Source organism: Carettochelys insculpta, chromosome 5, assembly GCF_033958435.1.
Source record: "Carettochelys insculpta isolate YL-2023 chromosome 5, ASM3395843v1, whole genome shotgun sequence".
In the NCBI taxonomy this organism is placed as follows: Eukaryota; Metazoa; Chordata; order Testudines; family Carettochelyidae; genus Carettochelys; species Carettochelys insculpta.
The window spans coordinates 63153284-63173637 of NC_134141.1; the positions used below are offsets into that span (position 1 = coordinate 63153284).

Genomic DNA, 20354 nt, shown 5'->3' on the forward strand with positions numbered 1-20354 from the left:
TCTATTCACTAAAAGGAGAGTGCTGCATCATGGGAAATATGGCTCAGCTAGAAAGCCCATCATACCACAATTCCCCATGCAATGCATTGTGGCACCAGTTTGAATAGAAAAGTAATCACTTTTGGCTGAAAATATTTGCTGACAGGTGGAAACTTCAGGGGCCACAGAGAAAATCCTCTTTTCTGATCAGACTTAGTATTTGTTGTTTATTCTTTTACAATGCTCTGATGAATGCCATCCAGTCCTGTACTGTCAGTCCCAATGAGGATCACATCCACTGTCACACAGTTCCTCCTCCACAGAATTTCAGTCAAATCTGCTACAAGGTTTTTTTTTTCCAGAATACTTCTGTTTTTGACATTGCTTTGCCTTCACTACGTGTGAACAGTAATCCTGGGATCGATGTTACCAATGTCCTGTATTTTTTCCAAGGGTGAAAAACAAAAAAACAGCCTGTAAAAAGAAAATAGAAAGTCTTGCAGCAGTGGTAACTATCCTGTGCGACCAGACTCAGTTCCCACCTCTCCTTGCCAGGCACTGTGAGCTGGGGCACAATGCCACTTACTGCAGTTAGAATCAGTGGCTTTCCCCTCCTCACTGCTATTAGAGGGCCAGCCAGGCCCAACCTAAGCAGTAATGGGACCCTGGGTGCCAGACCACAATGCTGAGAGTAGAGAGCTGGGCCCACCATGAGCTGCCCTCTGCAACCCTCCTCCCTTCCATCTCCCAAGCAAAATAAAACAATTTTTCCTCAAACCCTGCGAAGCTGTAAAACTAACGTTACAGGGCACTAAATATTCTCTCTTCCTCTGTGGTGAAAAATAATATAAAGGCCCTTTGTTTTTTCTGCAGTTTCCTTACACACTTTGCACTTTAGACTGGCACAGAACTGGGCTTTAAAACATTTTTAAACATGGCTCAGTTTTGTTTCCCTGTTTAGTCAAATTGTGTTAGACTGTTGCACAAGATCTTTAAATTGTTGGCATCTGCTTCGGTGGCGATAGAGATGGAGATAATCATTTTCCTGTTGCATACTGATGGCCCATCAGACCTAACACTACTGCCAGTATACTATTTTTTGATGAAACTGCATTACAATCATTTTTGCAGATACAAATGACAAAATTTATGTCTAGACTCCTACAAATCTACAGATATACACTTTGCATTTGTGGATATCTACAGCTCATTTTTGCAATATGGATACAAATTTTATATCTGTACAGGGCTCAATTGATCTTTCTATACAGGTTAAACCTCTCTAGTCAAGCACCTTCAGCATCTGACTGGTGCCAAATGAGAGAATTTGCCAGAGCACAGGAGGTCAATATTGTCTAGCAGCATTACACCAACACTTGTGCTGCTTACTGGATTCTTAGAACACATGTAGGAGTAAATTAGAGATCATGGATGGTGCTGGATGAGAGAGTTCCATATTAGAAAGGTTCAAACTGTACTATCTTAACCCTCACAGCAAGAAACTGTGGTATTTAATTTTTTTCTACTACATGGCAAATGCTATGCTTTTTTAACGTATGCTTCTTGGTAGATGTATTCTCAGTTGTAAGGTGTGCATATTACTGTGTACCTCATCTCTGACTGAAGGTTATTTCATCTGTTTCTAATATACTTAGTGGATTTTAACATGTGCCCAGTTTACTTCTCACTAGCTGCTATCATAGCTTGTTTTAAATATTCCTTTATAATCTTAACTTTATGCTGACTGCCTTTTTCCCCTTTTGGGGTGGGGGGGGGGACCATTCATCAGGACTAATATACTTAACCTATTTTCAACCTCTTCTCATTTATGCATTGAAACAGCTTAGTGGACAGAACAGGTATTATACAGAAAGAATGTAAACAGGGTAGATTTAAAACTACTGATCATCTTTCTAATGGGACAGTTCAGTTCTTCGACAAGTAACTTTTTCATGGGGTTAGGATGATTATATATGTGATTAATGCAGTTTTGTCTACATATTGGGGGAGGAACAAGAATTATATACAAATGATAATTAAAACATTTTGTCAAATATAACCTGGAAAAAAAAAATCACATACTTTGTGCCAGCAGCAAGTCATAGGAATAACAGTGTCCACTTATCTAACAAGGGGAAATTTCTTCATACTAATGACTAACCTGTGGTCACTTGCATTTAAGTTGCTTTATACAGGAGACTATTTGAAGACTGCCTATTAAGTATATTCCATTAGTAAATAGTATCTTTCAAAGCTGCTAATTACCAAAACAGCTTACTGTGTTGCTGCTGCACATTTGGCAACATTTGATTTTTTTTTCCCCAACCTTACCAGATATTACTACTACTTCAATTGTATTTTAAAGGTGGATACAAATTCTGTATCTGCACAGAGCTCTACTGCTCTCTTCTTTGTCTAGTATAGTTTATTTGCAGGTTTTCTATACAGGTTGAACCTCTCTAGTCCTGCACCCTCAGGACCTGGCCAGTGCCAAACCAGAGAATTTGCAGAACCAGAGGAGGTCAATATTATCTAGCAGCATTTCCAATGCTAAATAATAGCACAAAACATTGAGAGCCACAACTGTTGGCTAAAAACATTTTATGGTATTGTGAGAAGCTATACCCATGACAAGTGAACATCCACTTAACTAAAATCATGCCAAAACCAGAATGCTAGACTAGAAAGGTTAAACCTGTACTCTAAAATCAATTGCTAGTATGTTCTCAGAAGCATTTATTGCTTTTGCCTAAATGTACATTTAGATGATTGATGTAAACATTTGTCAGTGTGTGTGTGTGTGTGTGTGTAATGAAACTAACACTTACTGGCATTTCCATATACAAAATATCTAATCCTTCCAAACCTATTTATACTAGATATAGGCCTAGTGACTGAAGTATGAGGCTGGGGCTCAATACCTGGGTTCTACTCCCAGCTTAGTGACCTGCTGGATGATCTTGGGGAAATCATTTCTGCTCTTGTGCTTTCATTTCCCCAGCTGCAACATGGGTGTATTGTTTCTTCCATGTAAAGTGCTTTGACTTGTACAGATGAAAAGCATGATATAAGGGCTAAGTATTATTAACATACCTCCTGTGTATCATATCACTAGTACCAACCTTGCTTCTTCAGAGTACACCACATGACAAGTCATATGCATTAATAAACAATACTCTCCACCATAAGTACCCTGTACAGCATTTCCTATGCTGGTCTAAATCAACAGCTAGTGTCATCAATGAGAACTGTTAGTGTGTGAACAACTATATAGCCCTGTAGTTCTTATTCAGATTCTTAATCTGCAACTCTTATTTAGGCCAACTTCTTTGTATTGTGGGGCTCTTGGCCCCAAAAAAATTACTTTTTCTGTTCAGTGTCTAATCTGTGCAATTGAACTCAGATGCAAATCAAGATGGAGTGAATTTTAACTCCCTTGTTTCTTGAAAGTGTATATTACAAAGCTAATTCCAAAAATGACTCAAAACACACAAGATTGAGATCAGACTGAAGATATGGTCTATGTAAATAGCCATGAAACAGCTGTGCTTAATTGAACTGATAAGCAGCAGTACCAAAAATTATCTCCCATGTTTAAAAGCAAGTACACATTAAATTTTAGAACACTCTGCTTGTATGTTGGCTATGTGCACTGAAGAAAAATCACTAAATTGATGGTAACATCTGTGTAATAGCTAAAAATAAAGATGGGGATATATCACCATAGAAAATGTATTTCATGGCAGCTGAAAGTTGTGCAGTAAGTGCTTTACATGCAGTATCTATATGAAAAAAGTTTCCAGTGCTTCAGCCACCACAAATTATATTCCCAATTTAAAAAACTGTTCAAATGTTTTTCATGGATGGCTTTCTTTTGTAAATCAAGAACACATAGCTCCTTACAACTCTGACCTCTAATTCCTTCCTGCAAGTGTTTCCTTGATAGCTCATGCAGTAAAAGGAACTACCTCTCTTCCATACAAACATTTCCACATGCTGCAGTTCTTGGGAAAATCTGAAGAAATATAATGCAATCAGATTACTCTATGGTATCCTGCCTCTCCCAGGAATGTACAATAGTGATTTTGCCAAATACTGTAATCCACTCAAATATTCTAGGACTGTTTGGGCTGGTCAGAACTGGTGGTCAAGCTATTTCAGAAATTCAGTCTGCAATGTAGATTACTTGCGTGTTAATTGTTTGGGCTCAAGGAAAAACTTAAGTTCAGAGTTACCAGAGAAGCTTGATTCATTACTAGACAATCACACAAGAGGCTGGGACAGCAGGGAGCAGGATGAAAATTTAGACTAGTGTAAAAAGACCTCAAATAGCTCTCCATGAGAGAGTTAAAAAAATCATGATGTTCTCTATGCCTAGTTCTAATTGAACACATCAGGTAGGTTCTCTTTTCCTTCCTGCTTAACAACCCTACCCACTATGGTGGGGAGGTAAACACTAAGAGCAGGTTAAGCAACCTGTTTCTAGAGTGGGTCAGCAACCTTTGAGGGGGAGTGCTGAAATTTGACCTCTATGTATAGTCTGAGTGCCAGTGATACTTTTTAAACCACTAATAGTCCTACGTACAACAGCTTTATTAATAAAGATGCAGAGCTTTACTGTTTAATATGATCCTTAGCCTTGCTTTGCCTTGGTGAGTTCTCCAATCTCAGGCATGTAGCTTGATACTTCAAGCAGCACACCAGCCTCCGAGTGCTCAGTTAACTGACTTCATGAGAGACAAAGAACTGTCTTCATATCTGAAAGTATCTGTCAGCAGTTCTTAAACTTTTCAGCATTACATTCCCCCTTTCTGAGAAACCCTCACACTGCCTATCATAATCCAACCCCCCTTTAACAAAAAATTCAATTTATCCTTTAAAATAAACAAACAATATAAAGATATTTAAAATGAAAAATAGTTTTTCTTGGCCCCTTGTAGGGGCCTGGTGCAGCCCAAGCTGCCTGAGCCTTGTGCCAGCCTCCAGAGCTGCCCACCTATCCAAGCCCTGCACTGCCATGGGCCAGCCACCTGAGTTGCCCACTTAGCCACCCACTCAAGCCCCACACTGCCAGGGCCAGCCACCTGTCCGAGCCCTGCACAGCTGGTCCAGCTGCCTGCCTACAACCCTCCCACTCCCCTGCAGTCCTAATCCACCCCAGGCTTAACCACCCAGGTCCCTCCGAGGACCCCAACTCTTCCCCCTCAGCCCTCCCTGACTTATGCAAAATTCAAGGTACGCAAGTGTTACATGGAACACACTCCTCACGTACCTTGGGGGATTACTGTACTTAAAAATTCAACAAATGCAACAACTAAAAATAAAGTTTATTTTTTTAGTACGAGATGTTCCCTTTGCCACTCCCACCTACAGTTAAAAGGTGCTTGAAACTTCTTGTGAACATATCAGTAAATGTGAAACCATGGCAACATATTACAAACTTCACCTTTCAAAAACTCATCTACCTGTATATTTCTTAGCGCTTTCTTCTGGTGGAAGAAACGCTGTCAAACTTGAGCTGGTTCTGCTTAATATTTTGCTGAAAAACAAACACCACCATCGTATATCAGATTAAATATGTACAACAGATAAGCATTTTGTATGTTTGTAAATTACTTCACTCACTGGTTTGACTTGATTAACTTTGACACATATCAAAGCTATGTCTACACTAGACCAAGAAGTCTGCCACCAATAGACAATTTTAGCTATGCCATTTGCATAGCTAAAAATCCACTTAGTTGACTTGGATGTCTGTCTACATGGAGGAAGGTTGACTAAAGCGTTTCTCCCCTGGACCCTCCTTACTTCTTGCCACTTGTGAGGAGTTCCAGGGTCAACTTTGACCCTGGCAAACACCATTTTGCGTATGCATGAAATGAAACCTCAGGAAACCTTGTGGCTCTAAGCTAATTTCAGCTCTGGGATAGAAAGGTAAAACCCATTTAGTTAGTTAGCTGGTTAAACCTAACTTTTAATTGGTTAACTGGGGTCGGGGGGAAGCCATGGACAGTGGCTATTCTGGCCCAGCTGAAGTGCTGCTGCCCGCAGTGCTTCTGGGCCAGGCCACTGAAGATGGGGGCTATCCTCACCTCACTGGAGTGCCTGCAACCCATGGCAGCCCTGTGGGGATGGAGCAACCTTCTGTCCATGGCAAGTGGGAGGCTGCTCCAGTCCCTACTGGTTAAATGCAACCAGCAAGCCTTACCTGTTTAGGGTGGGGTCACTAGTTAACAGTTAACATCCCTACTCTGGAAAATACTTACTAACATTTAATTAATATATTAGAACATCCTTGCTCACCTTGGACACTGAGTAGTCACTAAAGTAACCAATTAAGCATAAAAGAGATACACTCATCCCTCCTTAAATGAGTACTTTATTTACAAGCACACGCTTAAATGAGGGACAGACTTACCTCTAGTTCACTCAACAAGTGAGCTTCCCCTGCTAATATGAGACTTACTCCCTCCCCGCATCCGCAACCCGCTGCAGCCTGACCCCCCATGGGCCCAGCAGACACCAAACCACCAAAACCTAACCCACCGCCCCCGAACCATGAAAAGTTCACCCACCAGCCCCGCATATCTCAAACTACCAAAATTTAAACCCCCTGCCAGTCCCCGCACATCTGAACCACAAACAAACCCCCCTGCCAGCCCTGCGCACCCCAAACTGCTGAAATTTAACCCCCCCACACCACTACCCAAACTGCTGAAACTTAACCCCCTGCGCCAGCCCCATGCACCCAAATCGCTGCAGCCTTAACCCCCGCCACCAGCCCCACAGACCCAACCCGAAACCATGTTTTAACCCTCACTCCCACTCACATCTCCAAACTGCCCCACCCACCCCAGGCTCACTTACCTTTCAAAAGCAGCGCCAGCTGCTGCCACTCCGAGCACTTGGAACCAATCAGACTTTTACAAGTATTTTAGTAGTAATTTAGTGTCCCTCTTACAAGTTTTCACCTACAAGCAAAAACTTAGGAACCAACTGTGCTCATGAGGTGAGGGATGAGTATCTCTGAGTAAGCACTCAAACTTTAAAAACGGACATAAACTACAAAGAAATCAGTATAAATAAAACAGATCTAAAAAGGTACTGTCTGCACGCAACTGGAACCTTTCACTGTAACCAGCGGACAACTAATCATAAGAAAAAAAAAACAAAAAAAAACACATTTCTATCTTACCATAGTACACAAGACAATATGTCCAGAAAAATGTGGTCTTCTATTCATTGAGACTCATTTTCTTCACTGAACAGAAACAAATGCAGGTTAGCACAATGAACATATACTGTTCCAACCCTACCCATCCTCACTTTCTTGAAACTTGTTTTCTGAGAAACCCTGAAGACTGCTGAAACACTAGGTACAGCTGCAAATCAAGGACAGCATCTAACAATTAAAATCAGTGTTGTGGCTATGTAATTATATATGAGCAGGAACTTCTCCTGAAATCTAGTTAATAAGTATCAAACTAAATATCACCAAAATACAGTGAAAGCCATGTTGTCCAGCATTCAGATAACTGGCACTCAACTAACCAGCATCTGCCCCACAGGGTTGCCAGATAATCAGGCTTCTACAGTATATCAAAATGCTGGCTAACACCAATAGACGAACTCAACATCCATTAAAATAGTCAAGAAAAACAATGATGAAGGCAAAAATATTAGATGAATGAGGTTCTGTGACCTTCAATATACAGAATGTCATGCTACTTACTAAGCCTGCAGTGTCCAATACACTTCCCGTTTGCTACATGTGGTGAACAGGAAAGCATACTGTGGCAAATGAGGCTTGGAGCTGGTGTGGTGTCTTAAACAGCAGAGCTGTGGCACTGTGGCTCAGGTGCTGTGCTGCATGGCTCTCAGGGCTGTGCAACATGGGGCTGGGTACTGGCTCCAGCGAATCACCAGGGGTAGAGGGGCAGGGTGTCCAGCTGCAGGAGGTGGTAGTGTAAGGTGCCTGTTGGGGGGCGGGGGTGTTGATTATGGTCCTTTTTGACCTCAATGTCTATGGCTAAGGTTACAGTAGCTGGGCTTTGTAAACAAAACTCTGGGAGCATATACACATAAAATGCAGTGTATCAACAGAGACTGTTGACAAAATGTTGTGTGGACACTCCAAGGGGTCTTTATGTTGACAGAGCAGAACAAAAGATCGATCCGCTTTTACATGTAGATGTGATCTGTCAACAGAAGTTTTGTCAAAACATTTCTGTAGAAATTCAGTAGACAATTGCTGTAGTGTAACTGTAGCCTATGAATGTGAAGACTGCTCATATCTACCACCAAAAACATTTTTTCTAGAGATTCTGTCCTTGCAGAATTGTGGAGGAAGAAGGTACATAACCAGTTCCCAAGATCTTTTCAGCAAGAGTTCCTGTGTGCCTTTTTTGACACCACATTCACTGTGGGAGATAATGAATGGGTAACACAAAGGCAAATACTGGAATATTTAATATAAATATAAAGTATTTAATTCTGTAAAGTGATGATAAAAGCATTAGGAATTCCAATAAAAACAAACCATACCATTCATGAACTGCCATACCAAGCTCTTGTAAATAGTATTTTTCAACTACAAAATAAGTATCAATAGGTGTTGTCTGCCTATATCTGAAAAACAGGAGGAAAAAAGGATAAAGTTGATGAATGTCTAAACAGATAATTTTAAGAAATCTGAAAGTATTTTTGTATATTAATGTCCTCAGAACAACCTGGGGCCCACATTCCCAAATCCAATCAAGGAGCACACAGTGCAACATAAGAGATGTGCAGATGTGATTCTGTGGGTAAAGATTGCCCTAGATTACATCTACTACTAGTGTCAGAGGGCTCTTCTGGTAGAGAATGATTATGAAGAAAATGCAGCCATACTTCAATTTCCTCATTAAGGTGGGTTTCCTCTATAAACACGAGGAATTCCTTCCTCCCTCCCTCCCAATTGTTTGATCTGCCCAAACTGATTTTAAGACTGTACTGTGCAGTCCAAAACCAAAGCATGTTAGTGCCAGTATAGCATGCATAAAACAGGATGCAACCACTTTTCCACCGGGTGTAAGCTTGACCCCTACACAATTAGACAGATCCCCCAGGGCAGCAAGTAAGAGATGATAAAATAATTCATAACTCAGAATAATGAAGATGAGCAAAATCCTTGTGCCCTCACTTAAATGCGTGTGTCACACTGGTAAGAAAGTGTCTGGCTAGGTATGGGTCTCTGACCAGTCCCCTTATTCTTGTCCTTCCCCCCCCACCCCCCGCAACTGAAGCCAGTGCCCAGCATCTCGGCATACAGGGCTAGCAACTGAAATTCAAAGCGACGGGCCAGGAGCCCAAGGGTGCTAGAGCATCATCCTCTGCACTCCTAGTTCTCCTCTCATCATGCCTGAGGGTGCCACTGCCACCACAGCACCCCTTTGACCACGAAAACCAGCAGCACAGGGAAGGAGTAAAAAGGTACATAACCAATGCTGCTACATCCCTGACCCCCTAGATCCCCCAAAGAGTCATCACCCTCCAGCCCCTTTCTCCGACTTCTACACCTGACGCCACACTCCACCCCACACAAAACCTCCTACAGGTACTGTTGTAGGCCAGTCTCTCCCGCGGCTGCCGTGAGGTTCCCCCCACCCCGCTTTCACCCCGGCACGTCACCACAGGCATTTTAACACGTACCCAGGCAGGCGCTCGGTGGCGCCCTTACAGTTTGTCAGTCTCCTCTGCACTGTCCCCCGCCTCCGGCCGCCAGGAAGCGTCTCCGGCTGGCCCTTCCCTGGCACTACCATCCTTAGTCACACGGGCACGTGCGACGCCGGCTCATCAGCCACTGGGCCCATCCCGCCCCCTGGCGCGCCATGCGGACCCCTGCGAGCTGCTGCCGACGCAGCCGCGCGGTCAACGGCGCTCCAGGGACACGCAGCCGACGGCACCTCTTCCGAGCGGCTCCCTTCGGCAACGCCGCGGCGCTCCGGGCCCAAGCCCGCAGGGGCGGCAGCTCAGCCCGCCACGCGCACCCCAGCGACCCAACAGCGCCTGCCTTTGCTAACGGCCGTCTCGCGCCAGCCGCGGGGTCGCCACCACCGCAGGGGAGCGCGCGGGCGGGGGGGGGAGGGAAGGGTCAACGTTCCTCAGACGCTGCTCTGTGTCTCGTGGCACCGCAGTGTGACCCGCCACCCCGGGCCACGTGGGGCACCGCTTCGCCCAGCCCCGCGGCTTTGCTCCGGCCTACCCACCGCGTGGCAGCTGCTACCGTACCCTAGCCTGCCTCGGCGAGAGAGAGAGAAAACGCCACGCCCCCGCCCAGCGGGACGAACCACTCCAGGGCTGACAGGGATGGCGGACTGTACCAACTGCGGACGTGGCTGGGTGGGGCGCAGCGTTCTTCTTCTCCTCGAGTGGAGGGGGGAGGGGTGGATTATACCAACTCTTCACGAAGAGAGCGGGGAGTGGAATGTACCACCTTCTTACACGGGCACGGACCAAGGGGGTGGCGTGATGGCTCTAGTCCTTACTCATGTAGCAGTGATGACTGTCATCCAGCGGCCAGGGCGAGTCCCAGCACAGAGCCCCCGGCCAGGTCGCACCGCCCGGTACGGTTAAGGGCCCCAGTAGCACAGCAGTGATTGGAGATGTGCTATTCCATGTTTTACTTGTATGCAGGGGTCAGCAACCTTTCCGAGGCCTACTTCCAAGATTTTCAGCCTCACCCCTGCACCCCAAAACCTTCATCCCCAGAGTCAGCACCCCTAGTCAGGAGTCCTCACCTCTCCCAACATCCCAACCCCCTGCCTTAACCCACAGCCCCCTCCCACAGTCCAAAACCCTTGGCCCCAACTGCCAGCCTGGAGCACTTCCTGCACCCTGAACCTCTCGCTTCCAGCCACACCGCAGAGCCTGCACCCCCAGTGAAAGTCCCCCTCTCTTCTACTCCCCAGCCACCTGTCCCCACCAAGTGAAAGTGAGGGTGGGGGACAGGGAGCCACTAAGGGCAGGGATCTAGTGGGCAGCTTGCTGGGGGTCTCAGGGATGGAGTGCAGAAGGGGGTGGGGCCTTAGAGAAGGGGCATGACTAGGGTGTTCGGTTTTTTTGCTGTTAGAAAGTTGGAAAGCCTAAGGGTCAGCCAATGCAGAACAGGTGGCAGGTCTGAGGCCTAGGTTAGATAGGATATAAAATGGGGACTGAGAAGCTCAGGGGAACAGGAAGGAGGGTTTCATAAACATACACAAAACTGGAGTAATGAGATTGTTTTCACAAGTAAGAAACATAAATAATTTTGAGAGTGGGCAGAACAAGAGGTAAGCTATAGAATTTCCAGATTTTCTAAAGTAATCCAAACCCAAGTGCCCAGATTTTCTTAAGAATTCACCACAGTTGGTGTTGAGTTTTCTTCAAGGTCTGTCCATAAGCAGCACAATGGAAGCTGAAGGGTACTGAACACTTTTGCAAATCTGACACTTGTTTAGTTACCTAAATGGGAGTAGATCTGTTTTGAAAATCTAGCTTGAAATGTGGCAGGTGAGCATTTGTATGACCCTGAGCTCCTTGGTTATCTGAGCTCCTTGGGGAAAAGAAGATATTGCAAATGACCATACTGCTGCTGTTTGTTCACAGCACCTTCTGAAATAACATCATATGTTCAGCTGAATGGAGAAAAGATATGCTCTATTATTTGCCTTTCAATAAAGTACTCATTGCCTAAAGGGGAAATCATTTTTTAATTAGACTAACACCTCTGAAGGGTTGGAAAAATTTTGTTTAATGAAAAATGACTTGTTTGAGCCTCTAAGATTTAGTGCTGGTAGTGCGGTTCTATAACTCTGCTCTATAAAAAAGTGTTCTTCTGAACTGGTGTTTGCTTTTATGTTGGTTCTCAGCTTGGGAGGATTCACAAGACACAGGAGTTTTGAACCAAGCTATCTAGGTTCTCCTGAGAAGTGGGAAAGTTTCTTACTAGATGAAGAGAAACAATTTGGCTTTTTTCTGCAAGTTGGTGTTTTTCTCTCCTGCCACTGGCCTTTTATTTTGGTAATTATTGGGGTCTTTTCAGACATGTTGGAAACGTCCTTTCTCTAGCAGTGAAGTCTTTAAAAGCTGCAGAGAATTTCTCACAAGCTAGCACACAAAAAGCCTTTCACGTTACTTAATCCTGTTTAGGCCTTTATAGAGATCCACGAATGCAGAATTCAGTTTTAGAAAGAACTGCACAGTGATCCCTGGTGCTTCCTTGCCCTCTTATTTTGCTTATATTATCAAATATGAATTCCCCAGCCAGCAGGCTTGCTTTCTCCAGAGTGCTAAAATAGTCTCAAATTATATTATCTTCTCATAGATTAATCTGTGTGGCCAAGGGGAACGATGTGGCCCCATCTCTGCCTTTACCCTTCCTCTCAAATATCAGTGCTATAAAGGCAGCTTATATTCTCCTCTTTCAGCAGTGATTTAGTAGGAAGAGCAACCCCCATCATTCTTTTGTAAGACTATAACCAGTTAAACTCTTCTAACTTATAATAAATGCCCTGTTTTGTTCCATTACTTCTGAGCATTTCCTTACTTCTTCTGAGTTGTAGGATCCATGAATTCTAACACAGACATAAATTTCAAGCCACTTTTCTCATCATAGGTAACTCTTAGCTCCAGAATGTGTATGCAAGCAAAACATGAGAGAGAGGCAAACTAATAATGGTGAGCCAGGAATGCTAAAGTGCTAATCCAGATATTGGCTTTTTTCCTTCGAGGAAAGTCCTCCATGTCAGATCCTGGGTGTTTCCTGCACAGACAGCTTGCATGATCAGTCGTTTAAATTTTTGCTTACCGTTCTTCATGCAAAATTGGCAGAATATGTATTTAGGTATTATGGTGATAGAGCTGTAGGAAACTTCAACGCAGCCTCAGGGTACAACTGCACTTACGGGAAGATGGACAGGCTGGTGTTCAATCTTCTGTGGTTTGATTTAGTGAGCCTAGTGGGAATGAACTAAATCAAACTGTTATGGCGCCACTGACAACCCAGGTACTCCTGGCAGGAATGAGGAGAAAGGGACGTGGATGGGAGAGTTTTTCCTGTCAACTTTCCGCTGTGTGGACAGCAGCAAAAATTGATTTTATACATGTTGATCTCAGATACGTAATTTTCATAGCTGGATTTGTGTATCTAAAATTGATTTTACCTTAGACCTGGCCTGTTAGATAATATCTCACAGGAGTAGTGTGAGTAGTAATTCAAACATTTATAATGTGGTTTGAAAATGAAGCTCAGAGAGCCAGCAGTTACAGTATTTCTATTAACTTTGCTGTCTTGTGTTGTTTGGAACTCTTTTAAGGTGAGGACTTGCTGTAGTGACCTCCCTGAAAAGAGATCAGGCACCAAATGAATGCGCTACTATTGATAATCCACTGTATTTCAAAGTTGGTTTCAAATTTTGTTTAAAACCCACCAGATGTCAGTATAAGGCTAACAATTCCAAGGAATTCACACTGCCAATTATTGGTTCTTAAGAACACAGGAATCCTCATACAGTACTAGATCAGATCTAGGTCAATCTAGTCCAGAACCCTGTCTGATAGAAGATGACACCAGGTGCTTTGTAGGACAATGTACAAACCCAGCGCTAGGCAAAAGTGAGAAAATTTGTCTTCCTCTGCCTCCATTAGCTTTCATCCTGGTCTCTGACAAATAGAAGTTGATATAAACTCTGAAGTTTGAGGTTTAATATGCTTTCCAGAACTTATTGGCATCAGGTACAATACATCCAAATAGTGTTAATATCCTTATAAATCTTCAATGTCTTTTTTATATTGTTAAATTCTAGATCTCCACAACTTCCCATGTTAGTGTTCCACAGCTTAATCATATGTTGTATGAACAAGTACTTCCTTGTATGGGGTTTGAATTTCCCAATTTTTAATTTACATGGAGGTTCCTTGTTCTTTGTTCTGAAGCAGGGAGAACAGAACATCTTGATCTATTGTCTAGTCTAGATCATTAATAGTATACACTTTAATTATGTTCTCTCTCTTTTCGAAGATTGAAAATCTTGGCGTTGTTTATCTTTCTCTTATAAATTTTTCCTTGCTCTAGATCATTTTTATTGTCTTTGTCTGAATCCCTTTTAGTTCTGATATATCTTTTTTGAGTCGGGATATTCCATACTGCACATAATACAGAAGAGGCTGCATCATAGATTGATTGTAACATTCTCTGTATTATTCATCATCCCATTGACTTGTATCTTAACAGCATGACTAGAGTCCCAGGAGAGTCAACTGATGTTACTCAATTTGGGCCAAACTGTAAAGCATGGGGGAACCACTCCCCAAAGCTGGTGGTTATTCCACTACACAGATTTATCAGACCAGCACAAAACTGCTTCTATAATTCCTTACTAGTTTCCCAGCAATGAACAGCTCAGGTCTTTTATTGCAACCCAGCCTTAGGCCTCCATCCAGACAACCCAAGTCAAATATGATGAGGATCCCAGAAGATTTTATTCATCATTTAAGGAAGATCTACCAGTCCCAAAGGATAAAGCACATTACCTTCCAGGTTAATGAATATTTCAGATCTCATCCAAATACACACTTAGAGACAATTCTTATTACCTAAACTAAAATTTATTAAAAAGTAAAGAGACACAATTGGTTAAAAGATCAATGTATACAGACATGAGTGCAGTTCTGAGATCAGATTCATCATGAGTTGGTGAACTTTGTAGTTGCAGATAGTTCTTTTACAATTGAGTCCACAGATTATAGTCCAAATGTCCAACATCATAGTCAGGGAGTCTCAGTTTAGTACTTGAAGCTCAGTCCTTATGGTTTAGGCTTCCCCTGCGTGAACCATTAAGCAGATCTGAAATAAAAAGGACCAGGTCCCAATGGTCTTTTATACAGTCTTCCAGCAGCTTCTTGGCCAGTCAATCCTGGGTGAACAATGAGCAATCATGGAAACTTCCAAACAAACCTGTCTCCCAAGCATCACTGATAATTAGTCATATAGATTAACATAAAGCAATTGCCTTCTACCATTCATACATGCTTTGCTATACACTTCACAGAGAGATGAATATATTATAGACTGGAATCCTTTGGTTACATTGTTAGCCTCTAATAATAAATATAGAAACACACAGAAACACAAGAATTTTCTACCAGTGTGTCCCTAAAAGTTGATTTGGGGTCATTAATCCTGCAGGATGCTTAATCCTTTCTTGCCATGTGTCATGAATACATACTTGCTTTTTTGACAAGTGTAGATTGAGGATTGAGCAGAGTTCTTCGTTGAGCTGCCTACAGTGATGGGTCGGTTCCTCTTCAGAAGTGATACAGTTAACAAATAACTCTGTAAGGTATATGAATAATTTAAATGTTTCCATGAAACGTATTATAGTGCATTGATTGATATTGAATTTCACTGCCCATTCACCTAGCTTGTTTGGGTCTCTTTGAGTGCCTTACATTTGACTGTTCCTGACTAACCTAAATTTCATGTTATAAGAGCTAATTAGTAGTGGAATTATACATAGAAAATACTGTTAAAAGTGCCAGTGTTTGATCAAGAGCTTACCTGCTCTCAATGCAATATGATTTTCCTTTCATACTTTTCCTCAGCTACTTCATAGCTCAAGCCTACAATTGGCGGACTGTATTTTCAGCCTTCTTGCTCAGGGTTAAGACTTTTTTTCCCTGTTCTATCACTTTTCCACATTTTCTTTCATTGTGGACAAGACAGTGGAGTTGTGGTGGACTGCTTGTACTGACTAGGTCATTGGTTGAATTTACAAATATGTGAACATATATATCTTTTCCCTGCAGATTTGGAACCTCTAATGTGTTCTTTCATTTGTAATATCTGTGGGTCAGGGATTTTGTTGTCTTGTCAGCGAAGCACATTGGCAATAAGTGCCTGAAGCTTGGCAACTAAGTCTATTGTTAGTAATGCTAATACACGTGGCGAGATTTTGAGAGAGGATGAGCAATACGCAGCTCACCTTTATTTTGGTATAGAACAATGGATTTCAGTGCCAAATCCAAATTCAAATACTTTGGCCCTTGCACACTGGTATTTATGAATATAAATAACACATCGAGTCACACTGCATATCATATTGAAAAGAATTACAGCAGAAAACTCAGTGTGGGAATTACTTAGTGCACAAATCTCCGTATTGACATATATTTCCTGCCGCTCTCAAGTAACTAAAAAAATGAAGTTGGTGCATGCGAAGAGCATGTTAGTCACTGGCTTGGAATGTCAGCAATTCTGCTTAAGATTGGATTTCTGCCAGTCAACTGCTCTGTGGGAGAAACAGCTGAGGTTGCCTCAGCTTTGGTTAACTAAAATGTGGCCAATTTTTGGTTAAAAAGGCATGAGGAGGAGGGCTTGTTTTGTCCCTGCTATGGGTCTTTCTTACATATATATTACTTCTGTCTGGAAAATGTTGCTCTAGCTCCCATCTACCTTAGTACAGCAGAAGTGCCATCTTTCATAACAGCACTTTACACACATACACACACACCCATACAAGCAGTGTTATCATCATAAACTGCCTACTTGTTGCACAAAAACTCAGACAAAGGCTGACATAGATTAAATTAAACTTTTTTGGATTTTGCAATTATCTGAGTTATTGAGTTTTAATGTTCATGAAAAGAAGATATTCTTGCCTGATCTCACCAGATCAGCTTATTCTAGGCCAGCTAGTAGGCCCAGCTAAGGAACTACAGCCCTTTGTCTTACTCTGCTACTGGTTTGCTTTGCTAGTCTCAATCTGCTTTTAGTCAACAGTATATGTGATGAACAATACTAGCTGATTTTTAGTTACTCTTATAACTCTGACGAGAAACCTGAGGACTGAAATAATGGTTTCGCCTGTAAAGTGGGTAGCAGTGAGAGGGAGAAAGAATATAAATTTCTTAACTTCACTCTGTCCAAGTGTCTTGCCCTGATATAGGAACTGCTTCTAGAGATGACCATATTTTACATCTGCTTGTTCAGTTGCTTGCGCTTTCTGTTATGATTGCCAGTTGTTGTGATGACTTTGCAAAAGAAAATGGATACTGGTTCACTAAGAACTTACTAATCAGAAAGGCCAAACTCATTTTAACCTAGCAAGAGAAAGGTACCTATTTTCAATCCCTACCTGTTACAAATGGTACTTCTTCTGGTCCGTCATAGGGTTGCCATATTTCAAATTCCCAAAAGAGAGGACGCTGCTAGCGATGGGAGAAAGCTAGGGGAGGGAGAAAGCTGAGATCAGGGGAGGGGGGACCACTCACTGGAGGCTGGGGGCAGTGTTGCTCTTTGTCAGGGTGGCAGGGTAAGTGGCACCAGCCCAGGATGCAAAACTAGCTGTCAATCAGTGGGATCTCTCCCAAGGCCTGAGAGCCAGTGTCTGGGTAGGTGGAGTCTGGTGTCTGTGGCTTGCAGGCAGCTGGGCTAACAGCCACCAGGGGCCCTAGAGCAAATTGGGAGTGGGGGTCCTGCTGCGTGCCCCAGAAAGGGCGGGGGGGCAAGTGTGGAAGGGCCAGGGCCTAGGGCAGCTAGCCCTTAGCACCACTCAGACTGCAGCACTGGCCTCTCCCGCCTTCAGAGTTGCACACAGTTGTGGAACAGCACTGCAGTGGCATTTCAAAGGGGCCTAGACCTCTGGCCGCTGCCACTGCTGAAGTAGCAATGTCAGTGGCCGGAACTCTGGGCCCCTTTCAAACACGGTGTCCTGGGGCAGCTTCCCCCTGTGTCCCCACCATTGGTGGGCCTGCTTGCATGGAAAATGGATCAATCAGCTGCAGATGCAGGAGAAGGCCCAAATCCGGGCATGGACCAATCAGGACTCTGCCTGAGTTGTAGACGTTTCCTGTTATTTTAAAAATCTCACTCTGGACAGAGCCTCAAAAAATCTGGCACCTGTGCATATTTGGAGTTTGGCATTCAAGCGTAATCTGTTTTCCTACACAGTTCTTCTTCCTTCACTTGGATTAGGAATTGTTCTCCCTCTTGCCTTGTGGAGGTTGGCTGGATGAGAGGGAGGGAGTCAACAGCTGTGCACCTTTCTTCAGGGAGAGGTTCTATGCTCTTAGTTTCCTGGAAAGGCTGGAAGCTGACACTAATGTACTTTTCCTTTCAACTGAAAGCTAGAAAGGTGGTGGTGAGGGAACAGAGCTGGGAGGGAAGGGGTTTAGCATTTTTCTTCTCGTTCATGTGATCAGGACAGGGCAGGTGGACGCTTAGCTACCCCTGGCTTGGGTGACCATTCGTCCCGTTTTTGGCAGGACAGTCCCGTATTTGGAACACCAAAAAGGCATCCCTACTTATTTTAGAAAAGGGACCAATTGTCCTCTATTTTCCTTTGGCAGCTGCAGCTTCCCTGTTCCTATTGCTGAGGCTCAGGGAACGGCAGGGAAGCGCCACGGCTGCCCTGTCCCTGAAGCTTCCTCAGGGCTCGGAGAAGGGGGCGGGGAGAGTGCCACGGCTGCCCCATCCTTGCTGCTGCTTTGAGGCTCCAGGAGTGCTGGGGGGCCTGGGGATGGTTGGCAGCTGCCACCTGCTTCCCAGCTCTCTGGGGCCTGGAGGAGCCACCCCTCCCCCCATATCTCCCTGTCCCATCTTTGGGACAGGGAGAGATGGTCGCCCTAGCACTGGGTCTTGCAGACAATTGCGGCATGCTCAGTCATTATTGCTCTTCTAGCTTACAAGTAGTCCCTACTCAGCTTACAGAGCAATTGATGCACTCATGAGCGTTCCATCTGTTGGTTTAGTGCAGCTTTGAAAGGTTGTCATGTTTTCCTGTACAGTCACTGCACTATCAAGGTTTTACAGTTTATTGTAAAGGGTGTCAGAGCTATCGTAATTATGAACGCTGTCTTATACACGCAAATAAAAATATTGTAATTTGATTTTTCTCTGGGTAGTGAGGGCAAGAGACAGGAAATACGGCATTGGTTAATTATTTTAAAATAACTAGTGATGGGCAGACATTTAAAGCTTCTGTTTGGAGAAGAAGTCAATAATGTCTGCTGCCTAAATTGGCACAATTAGAGTGGAAGAGTTGCAGCTCTCCTTTGTTGTGGTATTTTGCCATTTTCACTTCGTGTCCCAGTAAGGCAGGTGAAGATGGACAAATCTAGTCTATATTTGGAGAGTATGTGTGTATGTCTATGTGCCCGTCCCTCTGCCTGTGACTCTCTTTGTTCAAGAACTCCTCCTAAATGGTAAGTGCTATGACCACCAAATTTGGCATACAGCTTTCTCTCATCATAGCCTAAAGCAAGGTCAGGGTCGGGCTTTGGTTGTGCCAGGATAATGGGATATGCATGGAATGCAACTATTTCATATCATCCGGAAAGGGAGGGGTGTGATTGGAGGAACGGTTTTCCTCACGAATGACCACCGGGGGCAGAAAGCACAGGAGACAGTTATATTCAGGAATGATCACAGAGAGCCACCACGTGTCCCAGCCCCGGAAAGCAGCTGCTGGCTGGCAGCACAGCCCCCACCACTCTGGCTTGTCCCAGGGAGCAGCTGCTAGACTGCTGCACAGCTGCCACCATTCCGTGTGGCTCTCGCTGCCCCTGGCAAAAAGTCACTGACTGGGCCGTGCAACCCCCACCACGCCAGGCTGGCCTGAGGAGCACCAGCAGTCTGCCTGCACGGCACTAACTATTCCCAGGGAGGACCCCGTGGACAGCCCCATCGCACCCTGGGCTCGTCCTGAGGAGAAGACAGTGAGCAGCCTATTCAGCCTCCACTGCCCCAAGGAAAAGCCAGTGGCCCCCCTCCGCCCTGGGAAAAGCCAACAGGAGGCCTGCGCTTTCCCTCTGGGGCCAGCCCTGGTCCCAGGCAACGTTGGGTAAGTCTTCTAATAAGGAAAAAGTTTAGCTTATTTGAGTTCAGTCAAGTTTAAATTATTTCTATTTTTGCTTTATAGCAACTACTGTTCCGTATCCTTCTCTCCGCCATGATAACCTTCATTGATCATTGATCCTTTGGGTAATTATATGCCACGAACCATTTTACACCACCACTCAGTCCTGCTGACGGAGGTGGGGAGGCAAAGGGGGAAGTTGTCCCCAGGCCTGGCATTTCAAAAAGGCCTGGAGCTGTCAGTGAGTGGAGAGCAGTGCTGCGGTCCGGGTTGTGCTGAGACCCGAATACCCTAGACGCCACCCCTACTGCCCTTGGCCCCGCCTCTTCTGGTTCATAGAGCCAGGGCTCCCTCCCACCTTGCTCCAGGGCCTGCAGCAGCTGTCAGCACTATTTCCATCACTCCAAAGCAAGGTGCACTGCACTATAGGTAAGACTCTTAAGATTTCTTAGTACAATAAAGGTGGGTAATTCAACTAGCTATATAGCCATCACTGGATCT

The 20354-nt window shown here is 44.1% G+C and overlaps 1 long non-coding RNA gene and 1 other non-coding gene across 3 annotated transcripts; both read right to left on the bottom strand.

Annotated features, from left to right (window-relative positions):
* Positions 1-186: 186 nt before the first annotated feature.
* On the bottom strand, positions 187-10298 carry LOC142013615 (uncharacterized). Of its 2 annotated transcripts, none has more exons than XR_012645735.1 (5): positions 10227-10298; positions 8524-8607; positions 7175-7240; positions 5445-5518; positions 187-453 (listed from the first exon to the last, which is right to left on the bottom strand). It is a non-coding gene; the product is annotated as an uncharacterized LOC142013615 (long non-coding RNA). The 2 variants fall into 2 exon arrangements; XR_012645736.1 differs by lacking the exon at positions 10227-10298 and adding an exon at positions 9670-10216.
* On the bottom strand, positions 8302-8433 carry LOC142013962 (small nucleolar RNA SNORA13). Its single transcript, XR_012645837.1, has one exon. It is a non-coding gene; the product is annotated as a small nucleolar RNA SNORA13 (small nucleolar RNA).
* Positions 10299-20354: the final 10056 nt, after the last annotated feature.